General features: G+C 41.4%; 1 protein-coding gene across 4 annotated transcripts in view; it reads left to right on the top strand.

Moving 5' to 3' along the window:
• Positions 1-16,329, top strand: part of THRA (thyroid hormone receptor alpha) — a 1,750,892-nt gene that overhangs the window by 1,454,939 nt on the left and 279,624 nt on the right. The window lies entirely within an intron of this gene.

Raw genomic sequence — 16,329 nt, 5'->3', positions numbered from 1 at the left:
CTTGGAGAGGGCACTTAAGACCTGTTCCTCGGAGATACTAGGTGGGGAACAGGTGTTGGGGATGCTTTGGGGTATATGTGGCTGGCACTGGGAAGTGAAGTTTTCACTGAACCTGTCAGCCACCAGGTTTGCTATATCCACAGGTTCTGTATATGTAGTACCATTAACTATGAGTTCCGGGCAAATCTGGGCCTTGCCTTTGAAGTTACAGATGTAACTAAAGAATGCCTTGTGGTTATCCTTAGTTAGGGAAGCTAATTTGGATTCATAGTTAGCTTTGGAGCTTTGGAGATAACAAAACAGTAGAAGTCTTATTTGCTTGTTTAAGTTGAGGAGGGGGTGTTTCTAGTTTTGAGACCATTCTTTCCTACTCTTAGACAGCAATTTCTTTCTCCTTTTTTATAGCCTATTAATGGCAGTTGCCCACCAGGCAAGTTTGTTTTTCCTTGAAGATCTTGCTTTGGTTCTATCAGGTACAGCACAGACAATACAATTGTGTAGGTGCTCGTATAAAGCACTGATGTATAACTCAGCATATGTGGCTGTTCCATCAGTGGGGGAGGGGCTATGGAGCTATTTATGCTGTCACATAAGAGGTTGTAATTGACCTTGGAGAAGTTTTTTTAGTCTAGTTGTTGCTAAATGGAAGTTTTGTTTTACAGCTATTTCTAGCAAGACTGATTTGTGGCTCACCAGGGATGGCCACGTATTCGGCGTGGTGCAGCAGTCCCCTATGTTGGTGAGCACCAGATCCAGGATGTTTGAGCCCCTTGTAGACATGTCAACCAGCTGGTCCAGGGCAATGGAGTTAACGAAGTCCAGGAACCTTTGAGCAAGTGAGTTAGAACACACATAATTTACCCAGTCAATGCATGGGTAATTAAAATCACCCAAAACCAGTTTGGTTGTATCTTGATTGACTTAAGTAGATCAAAGTAGGCTGAGTGGATGTCCTGATTCATGGAGGGGTTCTGTAGCTGGCAATGACCCAGAGAGGGGTCTTACCTACAGTCAGTTGCACCTGAAGTAATTCAAGGGAATTGCGCTGTTTGAATATTGATACACCACCTCCTTTAGTTCTCACTCCTTCATTTTGCGGCCTGAATGTGTGGAAAGAAATGTAACCTGGTATACATGGGGTGCTCTCCGCAGCCTTAAACCAGGTCTCAGTGATTGCACAAATGTTAGCATCTTCCAAGGTGAGGACTGCTTCCAGTGAGTGCAGATTTTAGTTTAGACTCCTAGCATTTAGCAGCATAACCTTGAGGTTGTTTTTAGAGGGTATTTATATATCTGGAATTTTGTTCTTGTGACATTGCCTTAAAAAGGCGCTGTGGGGTGGCAAGAGACTTAGCCAGCAACTGATATCCCAGAGGTGACAGATGAAGACCATGTCTGGTAAAGCATCGAGGTCTGTCGACCATGTCATCCCTGGCTGACAGACTCTGGATCCCCTTTGAATGACACCAGAAACTAAGGCCAGTCATTTTTTATTTGTATTGAGGTATCATCATAGGTGAGGGGAAAATGCTGCTTAAGGCTAGGGACATACCTACCTGAGACACATAGTGTAATCAGAGAGCTCGGTCATGTCTTTTTCATGTAGTCCAATGAGGTTCATCTCAAGTCATTCACACCAACGTGGACTATGACGGAGTCATAACAGTACCTGTTGTTGAGAGACTTGAGAGCGTATGTGATGTGGTGGACCCTGGCACCTGACATCCAGCTGACAGACGCACATAAAAGCATCCAGACATGAATAATGGAGAGGACCTGTTTCATGGATGTTAAATACAATTGGGGTTGGGTGCATATTGTAAAGCTGTGCAAACTGATTTGCCTGACTATGCCTGTATTGTCAGCAGAGGCTTCCAACAAGTAGGACACAGTTACATTCAAAAGATTCAAAGATTCAATGAAAATTATTTGTCATTTAGGACCACACAAGTGCAACCTAAACAAAATTACAAGTGTCAGCTCATGAGAAAAATGCAATGCAAATAACATAGATACAGCGTTATCAAAGAATAACATAAGAAAGAAAATAACACGTATGACATGCAGGCAGTAGTAGACATTACATAAACATACTCATTACCCCTTATCTAATGATAAATAATAAATAAATACCCACCACCAAACCACTTCACTGTAAGATAGAGAATAAATAAAGACTAGTGAATAGCAGCTGTTTAGTTACTGTATTGTACTTGTTAACCTTAGACATGACTCAGTATAGCCATTATATTGCATAATAGTAATATTAGTGGTAATTGCTCAGAGCAGCAGGATTAAATGGAAAAAAGAGGCTTCGATGTTTCAGGTATTATGGTTGGTGTCCGAGTTAGTAAGTCTCACAGCTGTAGGATACGAACGGTTCCTGAATCTGGTAATCCTACAGCGGTAGCTGCGGTATCTCCTTCCAGACGCAAGTTCTGAGAACCAGTTGTGGGCTAGATAGGTTGAATAAGCTAAAATTTTGTATGTTCTCTTTCTTGCTCTTGTAAAGAAAAGATCCTGAATAGAAGGGAGGTTTGTGCCCAAGATTTTCTCAGCCACCCTCACCACCCTCTATAATTTCTTCTCCTCAGCAACTGTGCAGTTGCCAGGAATATAGATATAATGAGCCAGTGTTACAGGGTCATGGTGAAACAATAAAACCATTGCTCACAATCATGGACAGAATCAGAATAATACCACCAGTAATACCCATGTCTCTGACACAACATATGTGTTTCTGAGTTAGCATAGATGGTTCTGCACCAGTACACTTGTACTGTTATTAGGACTTCAGCAATCTCAATGTAATTAAACACACTCTCCTGACACATATGCAGGAGGTGTGAAGTTCCTGCCATCAGATAGTAATGTTTATGCAACAAAACTAATACCTAGGTATGCACAAATAGATGTGTTACAGTTTACAGTGACAAAGGTGGTACATTTCTGTTACACATCATTGGAAGGTGCATATGGAGGGACATGAGGAAGGGTGCATTATACCAAGATATTGGTGTGGTGAAGACTGTCAACTATGAAGGTATTATGGCCTGTCATGTAGATGTCCTGCACATATTCAGTAGTTATGTTATATACAAGGGGATACTCTCCACCGTGGACACATGCTGGTGGACATTCCACATACTATATATCCCAGGACGCAGGACACATAACATCTGGTATGCTGATAGGGTGTGACGTCTAGATGACCCTTGGTTTGTGCATCTCTTTGCATAATGAAACAAATCCCCACATTTTTTTTTCATCTCATGTCATCATGGCTGTGGCAGCAGTCTTTGATGTATGTTGATATTGTCTGTATTATACCAATATCACAGTTGGAGCCAATGATTGTACACAATTTGTAGTCCTCCAGACAGCTGGTGGGACACAGGATTTGTATGTCATTTTTGACGTCTGTGATTTCAGTCATGGACAGAAAAGGGCCTAGCAGACAGCCCTGATGTGCATACTTGATCACTGGACATGAGGTTTAGGTCACTTCACATATTTCTACATATTTAGATGCCACATATGTGATCCGCTGTTCTACTGTCTTGGTGATAAACGTGTTGATGGCCAGATCTGTCATTGCAGAGTGAATACCTCAGTGTGGACTCCTGTTGACTGACTTGGCCTTTTCAAGTTCCACAGGATGTAGCTCTTTGAGGACATCTGACAGATGTAACAGACATAGATATAGCAACAAACATTCACACGTCTGTTGCACACAGCCGGGATATTACTACTGTCCATTTAGAGAAGGTCCACGATGACATGTTGGTCTACCTCACAGACCAGGAGAGTCAGGATGTGTCTATACATGCATGCATCAGGTGCTGTCCCCAGTCCACTCAGATGGATGCATGTTAATGTACACCCTTCTACTGCAACATAGTCCATTGTCTTGAAGTGTGTATCACACCGTGCCAGGTTGGAGTATGTTCTAAGTTACACTGTAGGCAGTCTGTGATGTTGTCACAGCCCATTGTTTCTGTGTGATAGGCCTGCATGAAAGTAACACAGTGCATACTGCCAATCTTGATTTGTCCTAGAGTTTGGACACAATCCCCCTACTCAGGTATCTTTGACAATCTCTACCAGTTGGGGATTAACACTTACATCACTAGATGTTTAACCAATGTCCTCACTGACAAACCACATACTGTCATCACTAGATGTTTAACCAATGTCCTCACTGACAGACCACATACTGTGAAAGTTGTTGAATCAACCTCCACCATTGCAGCTGTCACCAGTGGTGTACCCCAAGGATCTGTGCTAGGCCCTGTACTGTTTGGGATCTATTTATCAACAGTCCAGTCTACAAAATATGACCTGCAGCTTACCAAGTTTGCTGATTCATGTATATTGGTTACAATCAGTGAGTCCGCCAATAATGTGACTGTAGTACAAGAAGGACTAACACACACAAATGATTGGTGCCAAAGCCACATGGTCTACGAATAAATACAGAATGTGTCAAGATTTGTGCGTTATGCAAAATGGAATTTCCTGGTAACTTCACCATTGACAACACTCCCCCTATGCTGAAACCAGTGGTGCAAGAATTGGGAACACACATAGACAGCAATCTGAAGATTTACCAAGTGTCCACAGTGGTATAGAAAGGCTACATCGTGCACCTCAGAAGTTAGGCCATTGTATCCAGATCTGAGGAGGATGTAACAGCACTGTATTCAAACCTCATCTGAACACTAAGACAGTCTAGTGCTTACCAGACAGCTGCAGCAGCTAGACATACCATGTGGGTTTCACACCAAGAATATATAGGTCCTACAAACCATGCCATGACATACATGGATGTACTGAAAGTCCTCTTCCTGAAATCTATATTGGAAAGGATGAGGTGACTTATGCTTGAACCAGAGGACATCTCTGACCCTGCTCTGATGTGTATACTGCACATCCACAAATCAGCAGTCTGTTGAGAGGAAGGTGGTAAAATCAATGTCCCACATGCTGTTGTAAAGTGCACTCTGTACTGTCAAGTAGGTGCACAAACACACACACACAGTTGACTCTAGTGAGAACAGAACCCCTACCTAAGTACACAGACTACAAAGATTAGTACTTTATGCAAGCGCCATTGCACAAGTCTGACTTTTATATGGCTGCAGTTCAGCTTGTAGTGGATGACGTAAGTAGTGTATCTTAGAAAAAAAGAAGTTGGGAGGCCTGCATGAAATGGATCTGTAGGTATGTTCAAGTATCAAAAATACTGTCAGTTCATGGGATTGGAGAGGTAACTCGAGGATACACACTTCTGCTCTTCTGGCTAGACACGCACATACACACACACACACACACACACACACACACACACACACACACACACACACACAGATTGCAGTGAGGACAGAACTACTATCTATCTAAGTACACAGACTACAGAAGCTGAGGTAGTTTGCTATATCCCACTCGAGGATCATAGATAAACTTACTGAGTTAGGCATAGACCCCTACATCATTAGATGGATATCCAACTGGCTCACTGACAAGACACATGTTGAGCAGATAGGTGAATTCACTTCCAACAAGAAACCTGTTACTAGTGGTGTCCCACAGGGCTTAGTGCTGGGCCTCCTCCTGTTTGGTATATACTTCTCTGAAGTGAACGCTAGTGCTGGGGGCCTCTGGTTCACCAAGTTTGATAATGACTGTAAACTGGGAGCAATCACTGAATTCACAAATGATGTTGACATCCTATTAACAGGCTTAAAAATGACAACTGTTGCCAAAACCATTGTCTGTGACTAAATGTTAAAAAATGCATAATCATACTCTTTGATAAATCAGATATTCCTGTAAATTATAATATTGATAGCACACCCCTAAAAGTAGACCCAGTGGTGAGGGACCAAGGAACATAGATGGATAGTAACCTAAACTTTGGCCACCGGGTAGCTGTGGTAGTGAGAAACCCTTCTGTGTGGCTCACCGTATAAGTAAAGGCATTCCATCAAGATCAAAGGAAGCCGTAGTGCTATTGTACTCGGCCCTTATCAGGCCCATAATCAAGTACAGTGCTCCCTTCTGCATGTACTTAACCAGGCACTTCCACCAACTGGAGCGCCCCCAGAGGTTTCTCACTAAAAAAATACAAAATGTAAAACATGTCTTATGCAGACCAGCTAAAGGCCCTGTCACTTTACTCTGTCTCATATTGTTTATTGAGAGGGGACTTATGCCTGACTTATAAGGCATTCTCTGATCCAGCCCTGATGAAAATGTTACATATTCACAAGAAAAATTATAGGAGGGTTACACTTTCCAAGGACCTGAACCTTATTTGTGACTCTAATAGAACTTGCTGGAGAAATAGATTCGTATCCCAAAGGCTACCTCATCAATGGAATAAATTTCCCATCTTTATAAAACAAAGCCTGTCTCTCACTCCCTTTAAAAAGAATTTGGATAATTGGATGGAAAACTGTCAATTCACTCCTAGGGTATTGCACATGTCCCTTATGGACAGAGGCAGTCTGTAAAATGACTCAGGGCTTCAACTCTCAAAAACCCACTACTTTGATGCTACCCCATCCAATATCTGGAGAATTAAGATATAATATTGTCATGTCCTGGTTATTATTGGGTAGGCTTTTAAAGGCTCTTGTGGCATTAGCCTAGTAATCACCTATGAACCTATGATAACACTTACCATTGCATGTTGCCTCTAGTCATTTTAAACATTTATACTTTGTTCTTTTTTACCAAATGTTGCAAACCTTTTTTTTGATTGATTGTTCATCACTCAGTAGATGTGTGTGTATAATTTGGAAGGTCGTCTTCGTACCTTTATTAAAAAGGGTACCAGATCTGTACCCCAAAAACGAGAAGGCATGCTTCCATTAAGGTGTTGTTACAAAAGATGTCATAAGTATGTCTGTGCTTCTTCAGTTATCCTTTAATGATGTTATGTGGACCTAGCTCTTCATTTAGCTTTAGTTCCTCCAAAATTAGCATACTGTCTTTTCTTCACTTACTGGAGCTTGCAGTATAGATGCTCTACTAGTCTTTTCTTTATAATGCTTTGTTCATAATACATTCTGTAATACTGAGTAAGTCTACAGAACAGGGTCCCTGATGTTCTAAAATCCTTTCTTCATTTTACTGACATCTTTTTCATGCAAATGTGTATGCCCTTCTTTTAGCCTTCATGTTAATTGTTTTAGCTAGCGATGCTTCTCATAGAAATTGTTGTTAACAAACACTTATTACAATCAAATGGTGCATAAAATGAGGTCTGTACCCCATTAGTCAGAAAAAGTTGGCATTCTTTTGCAGGATATCTGAGCCTAGAACTGTGGCTCTAGGGAATGTGCTGCAACAAAGACCATCTAGAATAATCTGAAGAAGCCTGGTCTTCTTCTACTAACAGTCCAGACAGAAGAAAGCTAGTTTAAAGCACCTTTGTACTCCGGTGAAGTCAATATGAGAGAGCGTTTTTTTTTCTTTGTGGGACTAACAGTGAAAGTTCTTTATTACTATTTTGCTTCATCTTTATATATAAGAAGAGTCTTAACTAGTGTTTAGTATTTTTTCTTCCTTTTAATAAACCTGCATTATTGTGGTGCTGCTGTAGCGTTGTCGCCTCGCAGTAAGACGTTGTCCCGTTCGATTCTCAGCTAGAGCGTCTTCTGTGTGGAGACATGCGTGAATGGGCGTACCTTTGTTGAAGGTTGTGCGGAGTTCCGCTGTGGCGACCCCTAACCAGGAAAAGCCGAAAGACGCAACAACAACATTTTATGGTAGTCCCTGTTGCATTATTTTACACCACAGTAGTTCACCCTTTGTGTGTGTGTGTGTGTGTGTGTGTGTGTGTGTGTGTGTGTGTGTGTGTGTGTGTGTGTGTGTGTGTATGTTTATAAGTATCTGTCTCTGTTTTTGTTATTTTAGTATTTGGATTGTAGCACATGTGACATCTTCTGTTTTTGGTATCTTTGTTACAGAACACCTTTACCTTCCATAAAGATGTAAGAGACCACTCCCTGACCTTTGAACCCCTCATTATCCATACCTCATCCTTGATATCTGTCAGTCTTACATCTACAGAGGAATTACTGACAACATTACCTGAAGAACTGTTAGGTTGACACCTCCACAGGTCTATAGCTTTTACTTTTCACCCAGTATATTTTAATCCTTCTGCTGTGATGATTTCTGCTCTCTTGCTTTCTTTTCTCTTGTTTACTCCCAGGCTATTTATTTTTCAAACACCTTTATTGAATTATCACTTGTGACATAGGCAAATTTACATTCATATAAAAGTAATCAAAGTATATTAACATATCAAACATTATACTTCACATATATTGCTATATATCATATAATCTAAGCAATATTACATAAATTATTCAATTCCTGCATTTTTTAAACACACAACGTCTTCATTAAACCATCACTTACTACATAGGCAGTCATACATTTATGTAAATGAAAACACCAACACAATCCTAGTTGCAAACGTTTTACATCACAAACCATACCGACACACTCCCAGTTGCAAAATTATTCATCACTTATAACCTACCCAGTCTTTCTCACTCAGACATTACATGGATCATTTAAGTCCTGCTGCCTTTTAGGCCTTATTCCTCCCTTGTATTACTACATTCACTACTACAATCTGAATAACTCAAAAACTGGTAAAAACCAAAAAGCGAAAAGAAACACTCAAAGTCCACCAAGTAAAGTTAGCGCTTTCTGATAAAGTCTGCTCATTTTAGTAAATGAAAGCGCTAACCTTACTTGGTGGACTTGGAGTGTTTCTTTTCGCTTTTTTGTTTTTACTACATTCACTACTTCCTACTAGCTGGTTTAGATTTTGATTTCCATTTTCTAGTAATTGCTGCCTGGCTATTCTTGATCACTTGTGGCTTATTGGCTTAGATATGCATTTGTAGTTTACCTAGGACTTTTTTTCTGTATCCTTTTTCTAAACACCCCCGTCACCATGCCAGCCAACCATCAAGCTGCTGTCATGGCCAGCAGTTTGTTCCCCACTAGGGGAAGAGTGCTGGTGCTCATTCATTCCCCGATGGGGAGAGGCCTTTAGAACCCATTCATTACCTGATGGGGAGAGAGCCCTTGGAGCCCATTCATTACCTGACAGGGAGAGAGCCCTTGAAGCCCATTCATTCTCTGAAGTAGAACGAGCCCTTGGAACCCATTCATTCCCTGAAGGGGAGCGAGCCCTTGGAGCCCATTTATTCCCTGAAGGGGAGCGAGCCCTTTGAGTCCATTCATTCCCTGAAGAGAAGCGAGCCCTTTTGCCCATTCATTCCATGATGGGGTGCGAGCCCATGGAGCCCATTCATTACTTGATGGGATGAGAGCCCTTACAGCTAACTCATTATCTGATTGGGAGAGACCCCTTGGAACCCATTCAGTACTTGATGGAGAGAAAGCCATTGCAGCCCATTCAGTACCTAATGGGGTGAGAGCCCTAAGAGCTTATTCATTACCTGATGGGGGAAGAGCCCTTGGTACCCATTCATTACTTGATGGGGAGAGAGCCATTGGAGCCCATTCATTACCTGATAGGGTGAGATCCCTAAGAGTTTATTCATTATCTGATGGGAAGAGAGAGCCCTTGGAACCCATTCATTACCTAATGGGGAGAGAGGCCATGGAAGCCATTCATTACTTGATGGGGAGAGAGCTCTTGAAGCCCATTCATTACCTGATGGGGTAAGAGCCCTTGAGCCCATTCATTACCTAATGGAGAGAAAGCCCTTAGAGCCCACTCATTACTGATGAGCTGTGAAACCTTGAAGCCCATTCATTATCTGATGGGATGAGAGCCCTTGAAGCCCACTCATTACCTGATGGGGAGAAAGCCCTTGGAGACCATTCATTACTGATGAGATGAGAAACCTTGGAGCCCATTCATTACCTGATGGGGTGAGAGCCCTTGAAGGCCATTCTTTCGCTGATGGGGCGGAAACTCTTGGAACCCATTCATATCCTGATAGTGAGAGAGCCATGTGTGGCATGGTTCCCAAGAAGACAGATATTAGGTGATTTTAGTTATAGATTCCTCACCTCACCTCCCTTGGTGTTGAATTAGGCACCTGCAGCGCCATGTGGGCTATTAGCACTCCCCAACCAGATGTGCTCTTGCTACTGTCTGTCGTGCAGTAACTGTTAGAATCTTGGCATGGGTAGCCATGCCCGCCTTCCTGCAACAACTATTGCCTAACCATTAGGACCTGCATTTTCCTACCAATGGAGCTGCTCTACCAACATATGGAAAGCTGCCATGTGTCTCTCTGCCCCCACCCCCCCCACCCCCATGAGTGGCTGTACTAGCAAAAAAAAAAAAAAAAAATTACCCATCTCCTGCCCCTGAACTTGGCTGTTCCAGTACACAGGAATCATATCAAACTCAGATCATAGTCAGGGATATGTTTCCTCTTTGCCACAAAGACTCTTACTGTTCAATATGTTCTTTCCTTTTCTTTTCTTTTTTTTTACAGAGGTTTCAGAGTATGCGTCCTTAGCTATGTAAGGAATTGCGTATTCGGACCCCTCCTCTTTCTATGACTGCGGACAACAAGCTTTTTTTCTGCATACTTTTAATGGCTACACTGTCTCCATATCTTTAATGGGATAGACACATCTCCTCACTAGTATTTCTGTCATTCCATATTTCTTTCTTTCCATGCCTTTGTATCTTATATTTTGCAAATATAACATTTGTGCAGTGCGTAAACTGTGCTGAAAATGCCAATAAATCATTTTCTGTGATCTCCAGTGTGTAATAGTTGACGTAATCTTGCCTTAGACTTTTAACCTCTAAAACCACTAAACATTTTTACTTGCTGTTCAAAGTAATTCATTCTGTAACCAACCCAAGCCCCTATGATCACCAATCTGCCTAAATTAAGTAGGACAGTTCTTATGTTAATCTTCCCTTTTCTTCTGCAAAATATGACCCCGTTATTGTAGATTTGAATCCAGCCCTTAATTTACTGTCACTTACAATTTATATTTAATGTGGTTATTTTCAAATATGCTTGCAATACATTTAACAGTAAATACTTCAGTACTCTTACTTCCGTAAATGGAGCTGCTCTGAAAAAATGTCTAAAGTGTTATGACTCCAATTGTGCTCTGTGTGAAGCACATTTAACATGATAAGAATGCCAGGCTTTGCTTTTAATCTCTTGCACAGCCACTAACAGCTGTTTCACTGATTTTTTAATTTATTTATTGTCATTTATTTATTTATTTATTTTTTATTGCAGAGGAAGGGTTGTTTTCCCATTGTTAAGCAAGTTGCTGTCTAAGTTTTATCTAGACTGTACTGTACAACATTCCAGTCTGTTAGAGCGAGTAAAATTAAGAACATGTGTGATTTTATATTTTTATAAACTGTCTTCCCAAGTAAGGCAAGGAGGTTTGGATGTTTTGTTGCTTCACAAGACCACATCAGATAGTATCATCACAAATGTACTTTGAGTATTGATGGAAACAGATGGTAATGTTCTGTTGCAGCATCTGTCAGTTAAAATGCAGTTGAGCCACGATTCATTGCAGGGATTTTTTTTTGGGGGGGGGGGTATAATTTTAATGCTTACCTGGACACAGTATCCCAAGAAACTCATAGTAATCCCAAAGATAGCTGCAGTGCCAGGACTACACAGGTTAAATACGGTAGATTGGAACTCGTCAGATGCAGTCTTGTAATTTCTCCAGTTTTCATTACTACAGCCCAGGTTTGCATTACAGACATTGTTTTTTGAGCACATTATGACTATGACTGCTGTCATTTCTCATGTAGCAAATTTCATGTAGCCATTGTGTAATGGACTGTGTACAAGGAGATAAAGCTCTGTCTCTGAAGGCCGCAGCACTGAATCAATTATAAGTCTGGATGTTTGAGAGTTGAATAGGACAAGGAGAAAAGGTTTCCTGAGGGTCTTCTCTTGTCTTTCAAGGAGAGGTGGAGAGGACAGAGCACTACATGTTAAACGTCTAGCACTGATGTAGAAGACGTATATTATTATATGTATATATATTGTTTTATTTTTCCTGCCATCCCAAACCTACTTGACATATGGATTCTACATGTGAATTTCAGTAAATGAAATTAACATGTATGCTGTCTTGCATGATCTGTAATGTTCCTGTGTATCTGTGTGCATACATATCTGTGTGTCTGTGTATTTGTATCTGTGTGTATCTGTATCTGTGTATATCTATATCTGTGTGTATCTGTGTTTGTCTGTGTATCTGTATCTGTGTATATGTGTATCTGTGTGTAGGTTCATGGGTTCATAGACGGTTACTAGATTAGCGACCCTAGAACCTTTAAAAGCCTACCCATATTAATCCCAAGTATCCCCATTTGTTCTTTTTGGGTAGTTCACAGAACAAATTTATGACCAGAGCGGGTCTGTGATCAACACTGGCTACCCTTGTCCATGAGGGACATGGATGCCACCCCAGGGGAGAATTTGCTGTCTCCCATTCAGTTATCTAGGCTGCATTTGAATAGGGTCAGTGAGGTGCTCTGTTTTACGTGAATAGGACTTCTATTCCAGAGAAGCAGCAGTCTCTGATGTCTTGATTGAGGGTAGTATGAAACTTTTTATACTCTCTCTTAATAGGCCGTAGTTAACTTTGGTGAAGATTTTATAAATTTTTTGTTCCTGTGAGGGTGTCACTTCCAGTACTTACTTCAAACAAGACTGATTGGTGGTCTGACCTAACCAGGGAGGACATCACACATGGGGAAGTACAATGACTCCCCCCATGTTGGTGAGTACTATGTCCAGAACTAGTGGGGGTGCAGGGTATCTGGTCCAGAGCATTTGCGTTAACAAAGTTCAGGAACTGGTTGAGCTTGTTTTTGCTCATGTATGTCCCCCAGTGTTGGGCTGTATGGCGAGAGATTTGAGTAAATCAAGGTAGGCATTATGCTCATCCTGGTTCATGGTGGGGGATCTATAGCTAGCAATGATTTAGTATGGTACTTTCGCAGTAGTTAATTGGACATGCAGTAGTTCTAGAGAGTCATGCTGTTTGACCAGTCTTGAAATGTATTTGGTTTTAATAAAAATGGATACATCTCCGCCTTTGGTTCCTTCATGCTCATTTTGAGGTCTGTATGTGGGGAAGACATTGTAGCCTTGCACGGCTGGGCTGCTTTCAATAACCTTGAACCATGTCTCAGTAATTGCACAGATGTCAGCAACCTCCAAGGTGAGGAGTACTTCCAGGGAGTGCAGTTTCTTGTTTAAACTCCTAACATTAAGCAGCACAACCAGAGTTTGTCTCGATTAGATTTTGTTACATTGGAAAATGTGTTATTTTGACATTGCCTAAAAATGGCACTATAGGGTAGGCAAAAGCCTTTGCCAGTATTTGAAAGCCGGGGGGGGGGGGGGACATGTGCAGACCATCTCTAGCAAAGCAGCAAGGTCTGTCTACCATATCCTCCCAGGCTGACAGATACTGAATCCCCCTGGACTGACACCAAAAACTAAGCCAATTGTTGAAGTCAGTCATTTTTTGTTTATATTGTGGAATCATCCTGGGTGAGGGAAGGATACTGCTTAGGACTAGGGACATACCTCTCTGTGACACAATCAGAGAGTTCCATCATGCCTCTTCATATAGTCCAGAGAGGTACGTGTCAGGTCATTCACTCCAACACGGACTATGACAGAGTCATAATGGTACTTGTTGAGTGACTTGAGTGCATGAGTGATTTGTCGGATCCTGGCTCCTGATAGTCAGCTGACTGCGACCTTCCCCTGTCCAGTCTGGTGAGGTGGACATCTTTGTGTTTCTATGGAGTCGCATATGACCAAGACATTTGATAAATGTTCCCTTATGAAAGAATGTTAGCAACATAGCCTTGGCTGCATACAGCATTTAATACATTAAACAAGGTTCCTCTTCACTTCTTCTTAATGTCTTTTTCCTTTCCATTTCTGTTTTCCATTGTAAGTGGCATTTTTCAGAGCTTGAGAAAAATGTGTTATTTGTTTCCTTTTCTGTATGCTGACATACTTTTCTTGCTGTTACCATTTTGCCAGTGGATTTGTAATTTAAAAAAATGAAAATTGGACCCCATTATTGTCACATATGATTGGAGTATTTGTAAATTACACTCATTTCTGGAGTTCTTAATATGCAGTAAAACATATATTTTTTATATTACATGTAATCATGCCTCTGCTTTCAAGTCTGGTGTTTTCTACAGTAGTAAACAGAAACGTCCCTTTGTACATGTTGTTTTACTGTACTTTAACAGATGATTACATTGAGTTGTTTATGCTAAGGTAAAACCAGAACTGTTTTAGTGGTAAATATTTTCTTGTTCTTAGTCATATGAAGCTGATTGCAGGTTCCATTGTTGTGTATCCAAGGGAACCATTCTGGGCTCACTAAGACATTAAGTCAGAACAGCTTTCTCCTGTCCTATAACCATGACATAACAGGAATGCTAGATAATTCAGTGATTACCAATTAGATTTCTCACCATTGACTCTTGATTTATTTTATTTGCATCTAGTAGTAAATCCCTTTGTTAGTTATAAGCTTGCAGAAGTTCATTTATTTTCCATCGCATTGGATATATCAGAATATATCTTGAAAATCAGTAAAAAAGAAATTATAATTTTAGTTGTACAAGAGCAGAGTTGTTTAACAGGTGAATTCTAACAGGCTGCTCCAAAACCAGGGTATGTTACTGGGCTGCCAGGTCCCACAGTTAGTGATGGAGTCTTGGATTACCTGGACAGTGAGGTGGGATTGAGCTGCCAAAGACAACTGTTCTTTTTTCAGGAGAGGTTAGGGTTTAATTAGTGAAAGTCTGCCTCCTTATGGGGATTGGAGAGTAGCACATTACAGAGGTGAATCTCCAGTGTCACCTTAAATGTTCCCTTTGATGCACTTTGTCAGCCACATTGCAAGTGGATGGGTGTTGTTCAGAATCCCCCACCTTACAGTTCTGTGTTTTTGGGTCCTGGTTCTCTCCCCATCTGAGAGTGAACCAGCAGCATTAACACATTGTGGTTCCCAGGAACCTGAAGTCATGATAACTATATCATTAGATGTCCTTACATTCACTGCTGCAGTATTCCTTACTAATGGGATTCCCTGCCATGAAGCCCTCCGTCTGGCCAGTTTACAAAAGATTTCCATTGCTTTAAGCTACGCAGAACGTCACCTGCTTACTTCTTCCATAAGGTAGGGCATAAAGGTGACGTTCAAGTGTACCATCCTCAGAACTTTTTTGCCACCAGTCTGAACGCTGTTTTAACCGCCAGTCTGTTGCATACATCTGTTTTTCTGTTTGTTGGCAGGACAAGGGGAAGGCTTTACAGGAGCTTAAGCATGTCTTTGTTTCTCCTGTGCCTAAGTTTCAACGTAAATAAGCCGGCCTTTGTTCATAGGCAGTCTCGCCCTCTTTCTAAAGATAAAGGTGGGAAACAAACTCCTCATGCTAAAACCACTCAGACTGCCGGGATTCTTAAGCCTTCATTTCCTGACAAACCATGTGCGGTCTGACTATCCCCCCCCCCATTCCCACCCACATTCCTCTGTCTCTTCGCCTTTCTCTTTCTGTTCCTTTTTGGCTCCGGATCACCCCAGATTCTTGGGTTTTGTCAGTCATTCGTCAAGGGTACATCATGGTCTGGATTTCCCATCCTCCTTTTATGGGCAATCCTCTGCCTCCTCGGGAGCAGCTTCCTTTTTCCCCAGAGGTTCTTCGAGATCTCTTGTCTCAGGGTACTATTCAAGAGGTGCCTGTGTCCAAAAGGAGGAAAGGGTTTTATTCAAGAGTGTTTCTACCGCCCAGAACAGAAGGTACTTGGAGACCTAATCTAGACCTCTCTCATCTCAACACCTTTCTGAAGGTGCCTTCCTTTTTGGATGTTGTCCCTTTAGTCCTTTTTTCCTCTCTTGCTCCTCAGGCCTTTCTAGTGTCTTTGGACCTCAAGGATGCTTATCTCCATATTCCGATCCATCCTCTTTTCAGGAGAATTTTGCATTTCTGTGTTGCTTCCTGGCATTTTCAGTTCTGTGCTGTGCCCTTTGGCCTTTCTACTTCCCCAAGGGTGTTCACCAAATGTCTCACTCCTGTGATTGCCTTTTGCAGGCTTCAAGTGATCCAAACCTTTCCTTATTTGGATGACCTGCTGATTCAGGCATATTCTTCAGAGGTCCTTTTGCAAAATTTTTATTTTACCATTTCTCTTCTTCAGAGCCTGGGGTTCACAGTAAACTTCAACAAGTATTCCCTGTCTCCTTCTCAAGATCATGTCTTTCTGGGTTGCAGGTTTC

This window comes from Protopterus annectens, chromosome 13.part0 (genome assembly GCF_019279795.1).
Source record: "Protopterus annectens isolate FY-2018-M chromosome 13.part0, PAN1.0, whole genome shotgun sequence".
Lineage (NCBI taxonomy): Eukaryota > Metazoa > Chordata > Ceratodontiformes > Protopteridae > Protopterus > Protopterus annectens.
This window is presented reverse-complemented; position numbering and strand designations above follow the sequence as displayed.